The sequence below is a fragment of the Lycorma delicatula genome, chromosome 12 (assembly GCF_047948215.1).
Source record: "Lycorma delicatula isolate Av1 chromosome 12, ASM4794821v1, whole genome shotgun sequence".
In the NCBI taxonomy this organism is placed as follows: domain Eukaryota; kingdom Metazoa; phylum Arthropoda; class Insecta; order Hemiptera; family Fulgoridae; genus Lycorma; species Lycorma delicatula.
The window spans coordinates 70,011,279-70,028,778 of NC_134466.1; positions in this window are offsets into that span (position 1 = coordinate 70,011,279).

The following is a 17,500-nucleotide window of genomic DNA, read 5'->3' on the forward strand; positions in this document are numbered from 1 at the left end:
CGGATGTGTGTGTGTGTGTGTGCGTGCGTGTGAGATAATATATATGTACAGTAAATTTTCAATTGTCAATGTCTCTCTATCGGTAATGTCGCTCTATCACACTTTCTCGCATTCTCTCTCTCTCTCACTCTCTGCTTGCGGATGTGTGTGTGTGTGTGTGTGTGTGTGTGTGGGTGAGATAATGTATATGTACAGGAAATTGTCAATTGTCATTGTCACTCTAACGGTAATGTCTCTCTATCACACTTATTCGCATTCTCTCTCTCTCTCTTTGCTTGCGGGTGTGTGTGTGTGTGTGTGCGTGTGTGTGAGATAATGTATATGTACAGTAAATTGTCAATTGTCAATGTCTCTCTATCGGTAGTCTCTCTATCACACTTTCTCGCATTCTCCCTCTCTTTACCTGCTTGCGGATGTGTGTGTGTGTGTGTGTGTGTGTGTGTGTGTGCGTGTGTGTGTGCGTGTGTGTGAGATAATGTATATGTACAGTAAATTGTCAATTGTCAATGTCTCTCTATCGGTAATGTCTCTCTATCACACTTTCTTCCATTCTCTCTCTCTCTGCTTGCGGATGTGTGTGTGTGTGTGTGTGTGTTTGTGTGTGTGCGTGTGTGTGAGATAATGTATATGTACAGTAAATTGTCAATTGTCAATAGCTCTCTATCGGTAATGTCGCTCCATCACACTTTCTCGCATTCTCTCTCTCTCTCTCTCTCTGCTTGCGGAAGTGTGTTTGTGTGTGTGCGTGCGTGTGAGATAATATATATGTACAGTAAATTTTCAATTGTCAATGTCTCTCTATCGGTAATGTCGCTCTATAACACTTTCTCGCATTCTCTCTCTCTCACACTCTCTGCTTGCGGATGTGTGTGTGTGTGTGTGTGTGTGTGTGTGTGTGTGTGTGTGTGTGTGTGTGTGTGTGTGTGTGATAATGTATATGTACAGGAAATTGTCAATTGTCAATGTCACTCTAACGGTAATGTCTCTCTATCACACTTATTCGCATTCTCTCTCTCTCTCTCTTTGCTTGCGGATGTGTGTGTGTGTGTGTGTGTGTGCGTGTGTGTGAGATAATGTATATGTACAGTAAATTGTCAATTGTCAATGTCTCTCTATCGGTAGTCTCTCTATCACACTTTCTCGCATTCTCCCTCTCTTTCCCTGCTTGCGGATGTGTGTGTGTGTGTGTGTGTGTGTGTGTGTGTGTGTGTGTGTGTGCGTGTGTGTGAGATAATGTATATGTACACTAAATTGTCAATTGTCAATGTCTCTCTATCGGTAATGTCTCTCTATCATACTTTCTTCCATTCTCTCTCTCTCTGCTTGCGGATGTGTGTGTGTGTGTGTGTGTGTGTGAGAGAGATAATGTATATGTACAGTAAATTGTCAATTGTCAATGTCTCTCTATCCGTAATGTCGCTCCATCACACTTTCTCGCATTCTCTCTCTCTCTCTCTCTCTCTCTCTCTCTCTCTCTCTGCTTGCGGAAGTGTGTTTGTGTGTAAGTGTGTGTGTGTGCGTGTGTGTGAGATAATGTATATGTACAGTAAATTGTCAATTGTCAATGTCTCTCTATCGGTAATGTCACTCTATCACACTATCTCGCATTCTCTCTCTCTCTCTCTGCATGCGGATGTGTGTGTGTGTGTGTGTGTATGTGTGTGTGTGTGTGTGTGTGTGTGTGTGTGTGTGTGTGCGTGTGGTGAGTTAATGTATATGTACAGTAAATTGTCAATTGTCAATGTCTCTCTAACGGTATTGTCTATCTATCACACTTTCTCGCATTCTCTCACACCCTCTCACTCTCTCTCTGCTTGCGTATGTGTGTGTGTGTGTGTGTGCGCGTGTTTGTGAGATAATGTATATGTACCGTAAATTGTCAATTGTCAATGTCTCTCTATCGGTAATATCACTCCATCACACTTTCTCGCATTCTCTCTCTCTCTCTCTCTCTCTGCTTGCGGATGTGTGTGTGTGTGTGTGTGTGTGAAATAATGTATATGTACAGGAAATTGTCAATTGTCAATGTCTCTCTAACGGTAATGTCACTCTATCACACTTTCTCGTATTCCCTCTCTCTCTCTGCTTGCGGATGTGTGTGTGTGTGTGTGTGTGTGTGTGTGTGTGTCTGCGTGTGTGTGAGATAATGTACATGTACAGTAAATTGTTAATTGTAAATGTCTCTCTATCGGTAATGTCACTCTATCCCACTTTCTCGCATTCTCTCTCTCTATCTCTCTCTGCTTTCGGATGTGTGTGTGTGTGTTTGAGAGATAATATATATGTACAGTAAATTGTCAATTGTCAATGTCTCTCTAACGATAATGTCACTACATCACACTTTCTCGCATTCACTCTCTCTCTGCTTGCGGAAGTGTGTTTGTGTGTGTGCGTGCGTGTGAGATAATATATATGTACAGTAAATTTTCAATTGTCAATGTCTCTCTATCGGTAATGTCGCTCTATCACACTTTCTCGCATTCTCTCTCTCTCTCACTCTCTGCTTGCGGATGTGTGTGTGTGTGTGTGTGTGTGTGTGTGTGTGTGTGTGTGTGATAATGTATATGTACAGGAAATTGTCAATTGTCAATGTCACTCTAACGGTAATGTCTCTCTATCACACTTATTCGCATTTTCTCTCTCTCTCTCTCTCTTTGCTTGCGGATGTGTGTGTGTGTGTGTGTGTGTGCGTGTGTGTGAGATAATGTATATGTACACTAAATTGTCAATTGTCAATGTCTCTCTATCGGTAATGTCTCACTATCATACTTTCTTCCATTCTCTCTCTCTCTGCTTGCGGATGTGTGTGTGTGTGTGTGTGTGTGTGTGTGTGAGATAATGTATATGTACAGTAAATTGTCAATTGTCAATGTCTCTCTATCCGTAATGTCGCTCCATCACACTTTCTCGCATTCTCTCTCTCACTCTCTCTCTCTCTCTGCTTGCGGAAGTGTGTTTGTGTGTAAGTGTGTGTGTGTGCGTGTGTGTGAGATAATGTATATGTACAGTAAATTGTCAATTGTCAATGTCTCTCTATCGGTAATGTCTCTCTATCACACTTTCTCGCATTCTCTCTCTCTCTCTCTCTCTCTGCTAGCGGATGTGTGTGTGTGTGTGTGTGTGTGTGTGTGTGTGTTGTGTGTGAGATAATGTATATGTACAGTAAATTGTCAATTGTCAATGTCTCTCTTTCGGTAATGTCACTCTATCACACTTTCTCGCATTCTCCTACCCTCTCTCTGCTTGCGGAGTGTGTTTGTGTGTGTGGGTGTGTGCGTGTGTGTGAGATAATATATATGTACAGTAAATTTTCAATTGTCAATGTCTCTCTATCGGTAATGTCGCTCTATAACACTTTCTCGCATTCTCTCTCTCTCACACTCTCTGCTTGCGGATGTGTGTGTGTGTGTGTGTGTGTGTGTGTGTGTGTGTGTGTGTGATAATGTATATGTACAGGAAATTGTCAATTGTCAATGTCACTCTAACGGTAATGTCTCTCTATCACACTTATTCGCATTCTCTCTCTCTCTCTCTTTGCTTGCGGATGTGTGTGTGTGTGTGTGTGTGTGTGCGTGTGTGTGAGATAATGTATATGTACAGTAAATTGTCAATTGTCAATGTCTCTCTATCGGTAGTCTCTCTATCACACTTTCTCGCATTCTCCCTCTCTTTCCCTGCTTGCGGATGTGTGTGTGTGTGTGTGTGTGTGTGAGAGAGATAATGTATATGTACAGTAAATTGTCAATTGTCAATGTCTCTCTATCCGTAATGTCGCTCCATCACACTTTCTCGCATTCTCTCTCTCTCTCTCTCTCTCTCTCTCTCTCTCTCTCTCTCTCTCTCTCTCTGCTTGCGGAAGTGTGTTTGTGTGTAAGTGTGTGTGTGTGCGTGTGTGTGAGATAATGTATATGTACAGTAAATTGTCAATTGTCAATGTCTCTCTATCGGTAATGTCACTCTATCACACTATCTCGCATTCTCTCTCTCTCTCTCTGCATGCGGATGTGTGTGTGTGTGTGTGTGTATGTGTGTGTGTGTGTGTGTGTGTGTGTGTGTGCGTGTGGTGAGTTAATGTATATGTACAGTAAATTGTCAATTGTCAATGTCTCTCTAACGGTATTGTCTATCTATCACACTTTCTCGCATTCTCTCACACCCTCTCACTCTCTCTCTGCTTGCGTATGTGTGTGTGTGTGTGTGTGCGCGTGTTTGTGAGATAATGTATATGTACCGTAAATTGTCAATTGTCAATGTCTCTCTATCGGTAATATCACTCCATCACACTTTCTCGCATTCTCTCTCTCTCTCTCTCTCTCTGCTTGCGGATGTGTGTGTGTGTGTGTGTGTGTGAAATAATGTATATGTACAGGAAATTGTCAATTGTCAATGTCTCTCTAACGGTAATGTCACTCTATCACACTTTCTCGTATTCCCTCTCTCTCTCTGCTTGCGGATGTGTGTGTGTGTGTGTGTGTGTGTGTGTGTGTGTCTGCGTGTGTGTGAGATAATGTACATGTACAGTAAATTGTTAATTGTAAATGTCTCTCTATCGGTAATGTCACTCTATCCCACTTTCTCGCATTCTCTCTCTCTATCTCTCTCTGCTTTCGGATGTGTGTGTGTGTGTTTGAGAGATAATATATATGTACAGTAAATTGTCAATTGTCAATGTCTCTCTAACGATAATGTCACTACATCACACTTTCTCGCATTCACTCTCTCTCTGCTTGCGGAAGTGTGTTTGTGTGTGTGCGTGCGTGTGAGATAATATATATGTACAGTAAATTTTCAATTGTCAATGTCTCTCTATCGGTAATGTCGCTCTATCACACTTTCTCGCATTCTCTCTCTCTCTCACTCTCTGCTTGCGGATGTGTGTGTGTGTGTGTGTGTGTGTGTGTGTGTGTGTGTGTGTGTGTGTGATAATGTATATGTACAGGAAATTGTCAATTGTCAATGTCACTCTAACGGTAATGTCTCTCTATCACACTTATTCGCATTTTCTCTCTCTCTCTCTCTCTTTGCTTGCGGATGTGTGTGTGTGTGTGTGTGTGTGCGTGTGTGTGAGATAATGTATATGTACACTAAATTGTCAATTGTCAATGTCTCTCTATCGGTAATGTCTCACTATCATACTTTCTTCCATTCTCTCTCTCTCTGCTTGCGGATGTGTGTGTGTGTGTGTGTGTGTGTGTGTGTGTGAGATAATGTATATGTACAGTAAATTGTCAATTGTCAATGTCTCTCTATCCGTAATGTCGCTCCATCACACTTTCTCGCATTCTCTCTCTCACTCTCTCTCTCTCTCTGCTTGCGGAAGTGTGTTTGTGTGTAAGTGTGTGTGTGTGCGTGTGTGTGAGATAATGTATATGTACAGTAAATTGTCAATTGTCAATGTCTCTCTATCGGTAATGTCTCTCTATCACACTTTCTCGCATTCTCTCTCTCTCTCTCTGCTAGCGGATGTGTGTGTGTGTGTGTGTGTGTGTGTGTGTGTGTGTTGTGTGTGAGATAATGTATATGTACAGTAAATTGTCAATTGTCAATGTCTCTCTTTCGGTAATGTCACTCTATCACACTTTCTCGCATTCTCCTACCCTCTCTCTGCTTGCGGAGTGTGTTTGTGTGTGTGGGTGTGTGCGTGTGTGTGAGATAATGTATATGTACAGTAAATATTCAATTGTCAATGTCTCTCTGTCGGTAATGTCTCTCTATCACACTTTCTCGCATTCTCTCTCTCTCTCTCTCTCTTTGCTTGCGGATGTGTGTGTGTGTGTGTGTGTGTGTGTGTGTGTGTGTGTGTGTGTGTGTGAGATAATGTATATGTAGAATAAATTGTTAATTGTAAATGTCTCTCAATCACTCTTTCTCGCATTCCCTCTCTCACTCTCTCTCTGCTTTCGGAAGTGTGTGTGTGTGTGTGTGTGTGTGTGTGTGTGTTTGAGAGATAATATATATGTACAGTAAATTGTCAATTGTCAATGTCTCTCTAACGATAATGTCACTATGCCACACTTTCTCGCATTCACTCTCTCTCTGCTTGCGGATGTGTGTGTGTGTGTGTGTGCGTGCGTGTGAGATAATATATATGTACAGTAAATTTTCAATTGTCAATGTCTCTCTATCGCTAATGTCGCTCTATCACACTTTCTCGCATTCTCTCTCTCTCTCACTCTCTGCTTGCGGATGTGTGTGTGTGTGTGGGTGAGATAATGTATATGTACAGGAAATTGTCAATTGTCAATGTCACTGTAACGGTAATGTCTCTCTATCACACTTATTCGCATTCTCTCTCTCTCTCTTTGCTTGCGGGTGTGTGTGTGTGTGTGTGTGTGTGCGTGTGTGTGAAATAATGTATATGTACAGTAAATTGTCAATTGTCAATGTCTCTCTATCGGTAGTCTCTCTATCACACTTTCTCGCATTCTCCCTCTCTTTACCTGCTTGCGGATGTGTGTGTGTGTGTGTGTGTGTGTGTGTGTGTGTGTGTGTGTGCGTGTGTGTGAGATAATGTATATGTACAGTAAATTGTCAATTGTCAATGTCTCTCTATCGGTAATGTCTCTCTATCACACTTTCTTCCATTCTCTCTCTCTCTCTGCTTGCGGATGTGTGTGTGTGTGTGTGTGTGTGTGTGTGTGTGCGTGTGTGTGAGATAATGTATATGTACAGTAAATTGTCAATTGTCAATGTCTCTCTTTCGGTAATGTCACTCTATCACACTTTCTCGCATTCTCCTTCCCTCTCTCTGCTTGCGGAGTGTGTTTGTGTGTGTGGGTGTGTGCGTGTGTGTGAGATAATGTATATGTACAGTAAATATTCAATTGTCAATGTCTCTCTTTCGGTAATGTCTCTCTATCACACTTTCTCGCATTCTCTCTCTCTCTCTCTTTGCTTGCGGATGTGTGTGTGTGCGTGTGTGTGTGTGTGTGTGTGTGTGTGTGTGTGTGTGCGTGTGTGTGAGATAATATATATGTACAGTAAATTGTCTATTGTCAATGTCTCTCTATCGGTAATGTCTCTCTATCACACTTTCTTCCATTCTCTCTCTCTCTGCTTGCGGATGTGTGTGTGTGTGTGTGTGTGTGTTTGTGTGTGTGCGTGTGTGTGAGATAATGTATATGTACAGTAAATTGTCAATTGTCAATGTCTCTCTATCGGTAATGTCGCTCTATCACACTTTCTCGCATTCTCTCTCTCTCACACTCTCTGCTTGCGGATGTGTGTGTGTGTGTGTGTGTGATAATGTATATGTACAGGAAATTGTCAATTGTCAATGTCACTCTAACGGTAATGTCTCTCTATCACACTTATTCGCATTCTCTCTCTCTCTCTTTGCTTGCGGATGTGTGTGTGTGTGTGTGTGTGTGTGCGTGTGTGTGAGATAATGTATATGTACAGTAAATTGTCAATTGTCAATGTCTCTCTATCGGTAGTCTCTCTATCACACTTTCTCGCATTCTCCCTCTCTTTCCCTGCTTGCGGATGTGTGTGTGTGTGTGTGTGTGTGTGTGTGTGTGTGCGTGTGTGTGTGTGTGTGTGCGTGTGTGTGAGATAATGTATATGTACACTAAATTGTCAATTGTCAATGTCTCTCTATCGGTAATGTCTCTCTATCATACTTTCTTCCATTCTCTCTCTCTCTGCTTGCGGATGTGTGTGTGTGTGTGTGTGTGTGTGTGTGAGAGATAATGTATATGTACAGTAAATTGTCAATTGTCAATGTCTCTCTATCCGTAATGTCGCTCCATCACACTTTCTCGCATTCTCTCTCTCTCTCACTCTCTCTCTCTCTGCTTGCGGAAGTGTGTTTGTGTGTAAGTGTGTGTGTGTGCGTGTGTGTGAGATAATGTATATGTACAGTAAATTGTCAATTGTCAATGTCTCTCTATCGGTAATGTCACTCTATCACACTATCTCGCATTCTCTCTCTCTCTCTCTCTGCATGCGAATGTGTGTGTGTGTGTGTGTGTATGTGTGTGTGTGTGTGCGTGTGGTGAGTTAATGTATATGTACAGTAAATTGTCAATTGTCAATGTCTCTCTAACGGTATTGTCTATCTATCACACTTTCTCGCATTCTCTCTCACCCTCTCACTCTCTCTCTGCTTGCGTATGTGTGTGTGTGTGTGTGTGTGCGCGTGTTTGTGAGATAATGTATATGTACCGTAAATTGTCAATTGTCAATGTCTCTCTATCGGTAATATCACTCCATCACACTTTCTCGCATTCTCTCTCTCTCTCTCTCTCTCTGCTTGCGGATGTGTGTGTGTGTGTGTGTGTGTGTGAAATAATGTATATGTACAGGAAATTGTCAATTGTCAATGTCTCTCTAACGGTAATGTCACTCTATCACACTTTCTCGTATTCCCTCTCTCTCTCTGCTTGCGGATGTGTGTGTGTGTGTGTGTGTGTGTGTGTGTGTCTGCGTGTGTGTGAGATAATGTACATGTAGAATAAATTGTTAATTGTAAATGTCTCTCAATCACTCTTTCTCGCATTCCCTCTCTCACTCTCTCTCTGCTTTCGGATGTGTGTGTGTGTGTTTGAGAGATAATATATATGTACAGTAAATTGTCAATTGTCAATGTCTCTCTAACGATAATGTCACTATATCACACTTTCTCGCATTCACTCTCTCTCTGCTTGCGGAAGTGTGTTTGTGTGTGTGCGTGCGTGTGAGATAATATATATGTACAGTAAATTTTCAATTGTCAATGTCTCTCTATCGGTAATGTCGCTCTATCACACTTTCTCGCATTCTCTCTCTCTCTCTCTTTGCTTGCGGATGTGTGTGTGTGCGTGTGTGTGTGTGTGTGTGTGTGTGTGTGTGTGTGTGTGCGTGTGTGTGAGATAATATATATGTACAGTAAATTGTCTATTGTCAATGTCTCTCTATCGGTAATGTCTCTCTATCACACTTTCTTCCATTCTCTCTCTCTCTGCTTGCGGATGTGTGTGTGTGTGTGTGTTTGTGTGTGTGCGTGTGTGTGAGATAATGTATATGTACAGTAAATTGTCAATTGTCAATAGCTCTCTATCGGTAATGTCGCTCCATCACACTTTCTCGCATTCTCTCTCTCTCTCTCTCTCTGCTTGCGGAAGTATGTTTGTGTGTGTGCGTGCGTGTGAGATAATATATATGTACAGTAAATTTTCAATTGTCAATGTCTCTCTATCGGTAATGTCGCTCTATCACACTTTCTCGCATTCTCTCTCTCTCACACTCTCTGCTTGCGGATGTGTGTGTGTGTGTGTGTGTGTGTGTGTGTGTGTGATAATGTATATGTACAGGAAATTGTCAATTGTCAATGTCACTCTAACGGTAATGTCTCTCAATCACTCTTTCTCGCATTCCCTCTCTCACTCTCTCTCTGCTTTCGGAAGTGTGTGTGTGTGTGTGTGTGTGTGTGTGTGTGTGTTTGAGAGATAATATATATGTACAGTAAATTGTCAATTGTCAATGTCTCTCTAACGATAATGTCACTATGCCACACTTTCTCGCATTCACTCTCTCTCTGCTTGCGGATGTGTGTGTGTGTGTGTGTGTGCGTGCGTGTGAGATAATATATATGTACAGTAAATTTTCAATTGTCAATGTCTCTCTATCGCTAATGTCGCTCTATCACACTTTCTCGCATTCTCTCTCTCTCTCACTCTCTGCTTGCGGATGTGTGTGTGTGTGTGTGTGTGTGCGTGTGTGTGAAATAATGTATATGTACAGTAAATTGTCAATTGTCAATGTCTCTCTATCGGTAGTCTCTCTATCACACTTTCTCGCATTCTCCCTCTCTTTACCTGCTTGCGGATGTGTGTGTGTGTGTGTGTGTGTGTGTGTGTGTGTGTGTGTGCGTGTGTGTGAGATAATGTATATGTACAGTAAATTGTCAATTGTCAATGTCTCTCTATCGGTAATGTCTCTCTATCACACTTTCTTCCATTCTCTCTCTCTCTCTGCTTGCGGATGTGTGTGTGTGTGTGTGTGTGTGTGTGTGTGTGCGTGTGTGTGAGATAATGTATATGTACAGTAAATTGTCAATTGTCAATGTCTCTCTTTCGGTAATGTCACTCTATCACACTTTCTCGCATTCTCCTTCCCTCTCTCTGCTTGCGGAGTGTGTTTGTGTGTGTGGGTGTGTGCGTGTGTGTGAGATAATGTATATGTACAGTAAATATTCAATTGTCAATGTCTCTCTTTCGGTAATGTCTCTCTATCACACTTTCTCGCATTCTCTCTCTCTCTCTCTTTGCTTGCGGATGTGTGTGTGCGTGTGTGTGTGTGTGTGTGTGTGTGTGTGTGTGTGTGTGCGTGTGTGTGAGATAATATATATGTACAGTAAATTGTCTATTGTCAATGTCTCTCTATCGGTAATGTCTCTCTATCACACTTTCTTCCATTCTCTCTCTCTCTGCTTGCGGATGTGTGTGTGTGTGTGTGTGTGTGTTTGTGTGTGTGCGTGTGTGTGAGATAATGTATATGTACAGTAAATTGTCAATTGTCAATAGCTCTCTATCGGTAATGTCGCTCCATCACACTTTCTCGCATTCTCTCTCTCTCTCTCTCTCTGCTTGCGGTAGTATGTTTGTGTGTGTGCGTGCGTGTGAGATAATATATATGTACAGTAAATTTTCAATTGTCAATGTCTCTCTATCGGTAATGTCGCTCTATCACACTTTCTCGCATTCTCTCTCTCTCACACTCTCTGCTTGCGGATGTGTGTGTGTGTGTGTGTGTGATAATGTATATGTACAGGAAATTGTCAATTGTCAATGTCACTCTAACGGTAATGTCTCTCTATCACACTTATTCGCATTCTCTCTCTCTCTCTTTGCTTGCGGATGTGTGTGTGTGTGTGTGTGTGTGCGTGTGTGTGAGATAATGTATATGTACAGTAAATTGTCAATTGTCAATGTCTCTCTATCGGTAGTCTCTCTATCACACTTTCTCGCATTCTCCCTCTCTTTCCCTGCTTGCGGATGTGTGTGTGTGTGTGTGTGTGTGTGTGTGTGTGTGCGTGTGTGTGAGATAATGTATATGTACACTAAATTGTCAATTGTCAATGTCTCTCTATCGGTAATGTCTCTCTATCATACTTTCTTCCATTCTCTCTCTCTCTGCTTGCGGATGTGTGTGTGTGTGTGTGTGTGTGTGTGTGTGTCTGCGTGTGTGTGAGATAATGTACATGTAGAATAAATTGTTAATTGTAAATGTCTCTCAATCACTCTTTCTCGCATTCCCTCTCTCACTCTCTCTCTGCTTTCGGATGTGTGTGTGTGTGTTTGAGAGATAATATATATGTACAGTAAATTGTCAATTGTCAATGTCTCTCTAACGATAATGTCACTATATCACACTTTCTCGCATTCACTCTCTCTCTGCTTGCGGAAGTGTGTTTGTGTGTGTGCGTGCGTGTGAGATAATATATATGTACAGTAAATTTTCAATTGTCAATGTCTCTCTATCGGTAATGTCGCTCTATCACACTTTCTCGCATTCTCTCTCTCTCTCTCTTTGCTTGCGGATGTGTGTGTGTGCGTGTGTGTGTGTGTGTGTGTGTGTGTGTGTGTGTGTGTGCGTGTGTGTGAGATAATATATATGTACAGTAAATTGTCTATTGTCAATGTCTCTCTATCGGTAATGTCTCTCTATCACACTTTCTTCCATTCTCTCTCTCTCTGCTTGCGGATGTGTGTGTGTGTGTGTGTGTGTGTTTGTGTGTGTGCGTGTGTGTGAGATAATGTATATGTACAGTAAATTGTCAATTGTCAATAGCTCTCTATCGGTAATGTCGCTCCATCACACTTTCTCGCATTCTCTCTCTCTCTCTCTCTCTGCTTGCGGAAGTATGTTTGTGTGTGTGCGTGCGTGTGAGATAATATATATGTACAGTAAATTTTCAATTGTCAATGTCTCTCTATCGGTAATGTCGCTCTATCACACTTTCTCGCATTCTCTCTCTCTCACACTCTCTGCTTGCGGATGTGTGTGTGTGTGTGTGTGTGTGTGTGTGTGTGATAATGTATATGTACAGGAAATTGTCAATTGTCAATGTCACTCTAACGGTAATGTCTCTCTATCACACTTATTCGCATTCTCTCTCTCTCTCTTTGCTTGCGGATGTGTGTGTGTGTGTGTGTGTGTGTGCGTGTGTGTGAGATAATGTATATGTACAGTAAATTGTCAATTGTCAATGTCTCTCTATCGGTAGTCTCTCTATCACACTTTCTCGCATTCTCCCTCTCTTTCCCTGCTTGCGGATGTGTGTGTGTGTGTGTGTGTGTGTGTGTGTGCGTGTGTGTGTGTGTGTGTGTGCGTGTGTGTGAGATAATGTATATGTACACTAAATTGTCAATTGTCAATGTCTCTCTATCGGTAATGTCTCTCTATCATACTTTCTTCCATTCTCTCTCTCTCTGCTTGCGGATGTGTGTGTGTGTGTGTGTGTGTGTGTGTGAGAGATAATGTATATGTACAGTAAATTGTCAATTGTCAATGTCTCTCTATCCGTAATGTCGCTCCATCACACTTTCTCGCATTCTCTCTCTCTCTCACTCTCTCTCTCTCTGCTTGCGGAAGTGTGTTTGTGTGTAAGTGTGTGTGTGTGCGTGTGTGTGAGATAATGTATATGTACAGTAAATTGTCAATTGTCAATGTCTCTCTATCGGTAATGTCACTCTATCACACTATCTCGCATTCTCTCTCTCTCTCTCTCTGCATGCGAATGTGTGTGTGTGTGTGTGTGTATGTGTGTGTGTGTGTGCGTGTGGTGAGTTAATGTATATGTACAGTAAATTGTCAATTGTCAATGTCTCTCTAACGGTATTGTCTATCTATCACACTTTCTCGCATTCTCTCTCACCCTCTCACTCTCTCTCTGCTTGCGTATGTGTGTGTGTGTGTGTGTGTGCGCGTGTTTGTGAGATAATGTATATGTACCGTAAATTGTCAATTGTCAATGTCTCTCTATCGGTAATATCACTCCATCACACTTTCTCGCATTCTCTCTCTCTCTCTCTCTCTCTGCTTGCGGATGTGTGTGTGTGTGTGTGTGTGTGAAATAATGTATATGTACAGGAAATTGTCAATTGTCAATGTCTCTCTAACGGTAATGTCACTCTATCACACTTTCTCGTATTCCCTCTCTCTCTCTGCTTGCGGATGTGTGTGTGTGTGTGTGTGTGTGTGTGTGTGTCTGCGTGTGTGTGAGATAATGTACATGTAGAATAAATTGTTAATTGTAAATGTCTCTCAATCACTCTTTCTCGCATTCCCTCTCTCACTCTCTCTCTGCTTTCGGATGTGTGTGTGTGTGTTTGAGAGATAATATATATGTACAGTAAATTGTCAATTGTCAATGTCTCTCTAACGATAATGTCACTATATCACACTTTCTCGCATTCACTCTCTCTCTGCTTGCGGAAGTGTGTTTGTGTGTGTGCGTGCGTGTGAGATAATATATATGTACAGTAAATTTTCAATTGTCAATGTCTCTCTATCGGTAATGTCGCTCTATCACACTTTCTCGCATTCTCTCTCTCTCTCTCTGCTTGCGGATGTGTGTGTGTGTGTGTGTGTGTGTGTGTGTGTGTGTGTGTGCGTGTGGTGAGTTAATGTATATGTACACTAAATTGTCAATTGTCAATGTCTCTCTAACGGTATTGTTTATCTATCACACTTTCTCGCATTCTCTCTCACCCACTCTCTCTCTCTCTGCTTGCGTATGTGTGTGTGTTGTGTTTGCGAGTGTGTGTGCGTGTTTGTGAGATAATGTATATGTACCGTAAATTGTTAATTGTCAATGTCTCTCTATCGGTAATATCACTCCATCACACTTTCTCGCATTCTCTCTCACTCTCTCTCTCTCTGCTTGCGGATGTGTGTGTGTGTGTGTGAGATTATGTATATGTACAGGAAATTGTCAATTGTCAATGTCTCTCTACCGGTAATGTCGCTCTATCACACTTTCTCGCATTCTCTCTCTCTCTCTGCTTGTGGAAGTGTGTTTGTGTGTGTGTGTGTGTGTGTGTGTGTGCGTGTGTGAGATAATGTATATGTACAGTAAATTGTCAATTGTCAATGTCTCTCTATCGGTAATGTCTCTCTATCACACTTTCTCGCATTCTCTCTCTCTCTCTGCTAGCGGATGTGTGTGTGTGTGTGTGTGTGTGTGTGTGTGTGTGTGAGATAATGTATATGTACAGTAAATTGTCAATTGTCAATGTCTCTCTATCGGTAATGCCTCTCTATCACACTTTCTCGCATTCTCTCTCTCTCTCTCTGTGCTTGCGGATGTGTGTGTGTGTGTGCGTGTGTGTGAGATAATGTATATGTACAGTAAATTGTCAATTGTCAATGTCTCTCTTTCGGTAATGTCACTCTATCACACTTTCTCGCATTCTCCTTCCCTCTCTCTGCTTGCGGAGTGTGTTTGTGTGTGTGGGTGTGTGCGTGTGTGTGAGATAATGTATATGTACAGTAAATATTCAATTGTCAATGTCTCTCTTTCGGTAATGTCTCTCTATCACACTTTCTCGCATTCTCTCTCTCTCTCTCTCTCTTTGCTTGCGGATGTGTGTGTGTGTGTGTGCGTGTGTGTGAGATAATGTATATGAACAGTAAATTGTCAAGTGTCAATGTCTCTGTAACGGCAATGTCACTCTATCACACTTTCTCGCATTCTCTCTCTCTCTCTGTCTTTGCTTGCGGATGTGTGTGTGTGCGTGTGTGTGAGATAATGTATATGTACAATAAATTGTTAATTGTAAATGTCTCTCTATCGGTAATGTATCTCTATCCCACTTTCTCGCATTCTCTCTCTCTATCTCTCACTGCTTTCGGATGTATGTGTGTGTGTGTGTGTGTGAGATAATGTATATGTACAGTAAATTGTTGATTGTAAATGTCTCTCTATCGGTAATGTCTCTCTATCACTATTTCTCGCATTCTCTCTCTCTCTCTCTCTCTGCTTGCGTATGTGTGTGTGTGTGTGTGTGCGTGTGGGTGTGTGCGTGTGTGTGACATAATGTATATGTAAAGTAAATTGTCAATTGTCAATGTCTCTCTCTCTAACGGTAATGTCGCTCTATCACACTTTTTCGCATTCACTCTCTCTCTCTGCTTGCGGATGTGTATGTGTGTGTGTGTCTGTGTGTGTGAGTGTGTGTGTGTGTGCGTGTGTGTGAGATATTGTATATGTACAGTAAATTGTCAATTGTCAATGTTTCTCTATCGGTAATTTCGCTCTATCTGAATTTCTCGCATTCTCTCTCTCTCTCTCTGCTTGCGGATGTGTGTGTGTGTGTGTGTGTGCGTGTGTGTGAGATAATGTACATGTACAGTAATATGTCAATTGTCAATGTCTCTCTAACGGTATTGTCTCTCTATCACACTTTCTCGCATTCTCTCTCACCCTCTCTCACTCTCTGCTTGCGTATGTGTGTGTGTGTGTGTGTGTGTGTGTGTGTGTGTGTGTGTGTGTGTGTGTGTGTGCGTGTGTGTGAGATAATGTATATGTACAGTAAATTGTTATATTGTAAATGTCACTCTATCGGTAATGTCACTCTATCACACTTTCTCGCATTCTCTCTCTCTCTCTCTCTGCTTGCGGATGTGTATGTGTGTGTGTGTGTGTGTGTGTGTGTGTGTTGTGTGTGAGATAATGTATATGTACAGTAAATTGTCAATTGTCAATGTCTCTCTTTCGGTAATGTCACTCTATCACACTTTCTCGCATTCTCCTTCCCTCTCTCTGATTGCGGAGTGTGTTTGTGTGTGTGGGTGTGTGCGTGTGTGTGAGATAATGTATATGTACAGTAAATATTCAATTGTCAATGTCTCTCTGTCGGTAATGTCTCTCTATCACACTTTCTCGCATTCTCTCTCTCTCTCTCTCTCTCTTTGCTTGCGGATTTGTGTGTGTGTGTGTGTGTGTGTGTGTGTGTGTGAAATAATGTATATGTACAGGAAATTGTCAATTGTCAATGTCTCTCTAACGGTAATGTAACTCTATCACACTGTATCAAATTCCCTCTCTCTCTCTGCTTGCGGATGTGTGTGTGTGTGTGTGTGTGTGTGTGTCTGCGTGTGTGTGAGATAATGTACATGTAGAATAAATTGTTAATTGTAAATGTCTCACAATCACTCTTTCTCGCATTCCCTCTCTCACTCTCTCTCTGCTTTCGGAAGTGTGTGTGTGTGTGTGTTTGAGAGATAATATATATGTACAGTAAATTGTCAATTGTCAATGTCTCTCTAACGATAATGTCACTATGTCACACTTTCTCGCATTCACTCTCTCTCTGCTTGCGGATGTGTGTGTGTGTGTGTGCGTGCGTGTGAGATAATATATATGTACAGTAAATTTTCAATTGTCAATGTCTCTCTATCGCTAATGTCGCTCTATCACACTTTCTCGCATTCTCGCTCTCTCTCTCTCACTCTCTGCTTGCGGATGTGTGTGTGTGTGTGGGTGAGATAATGTATGTGTACAGGAAATTGTCAATTGTCAATGTCACTGTAACGGTAATGTCTCTCTATCACACTTATTCGCATTCTCTCTCTCTCTCTTTGCTTGCGGGTGTGTGCGTGTGTGTGAGATAATGTATATGTACAGTAAATTGTCAATTGTCAATGTCTCTCTATCGGTAGTCTCTCTATCACACTTTCTCGCATTCTCTCTCTCTCTCTGCTAGCGGATGTGTGTGTGTGTGTGTGTGTGTGTGTGTGTGTGTGTGTGTGTGTGTGTGAGAGATAATGTATATGTACAGTAAATTGTCAATTGTCAATGTCTCTCTATCGGTAATGCCTCTCTATCACACTTTCTCGCATTCTCTCTCTCTCTCTCTGTGCTTGCGGATGTGTGTGTGTGTGTGCGTGTGTGTGAGATAATGTATATGTACAGTAAATTGTCAATTGTCAATGTCTCTCTTTCGGTAATGTCACTCTATCACACTTTCTCGCATTCTCCTTCCCTCTCTCTGCTTGCGGAGTGTGTTTGTGTGTGTGGGTGTGTGCGTGTGTGTGAGATAATGTATATGTACAGTAAATATTCAATTGTCAATGTCTCTCTTTCGGTAATGTCTCTCTATCACACTTTCTCGCATTCTCTCTCTCTCTCTCTCTCTCTTTGCTTGCGGATGTGTGTGTGTCTGTGTGCGTGTGTGTGAGATAATGTATATGAACAGTAAATTGTCAAGTGTCAATGTCTCTGTAACGGCAATGTCACTCTATCACACTTTCTCGCATTCTCTCTCTCTCTCTGTCTTTGCTTGCGGATGTGTGTGTGTGCGTGTGTGTGAGATAATGTATATGTACAATAAATTGTTAATTGTAAATGTCTCTCTATCGGTAATGTATCTCTATCCCACTTTCTCGCATTCTCTCTCTCTATCTCTCACTGCTTTCGGATGTATGTGTGTGTGTGTGTGTGTGTGTGCGTGTGTGTGAGATAATGTATATGTACAGTAAATTGTTGATTGTAAATGTCTCTCTATCGGTAATG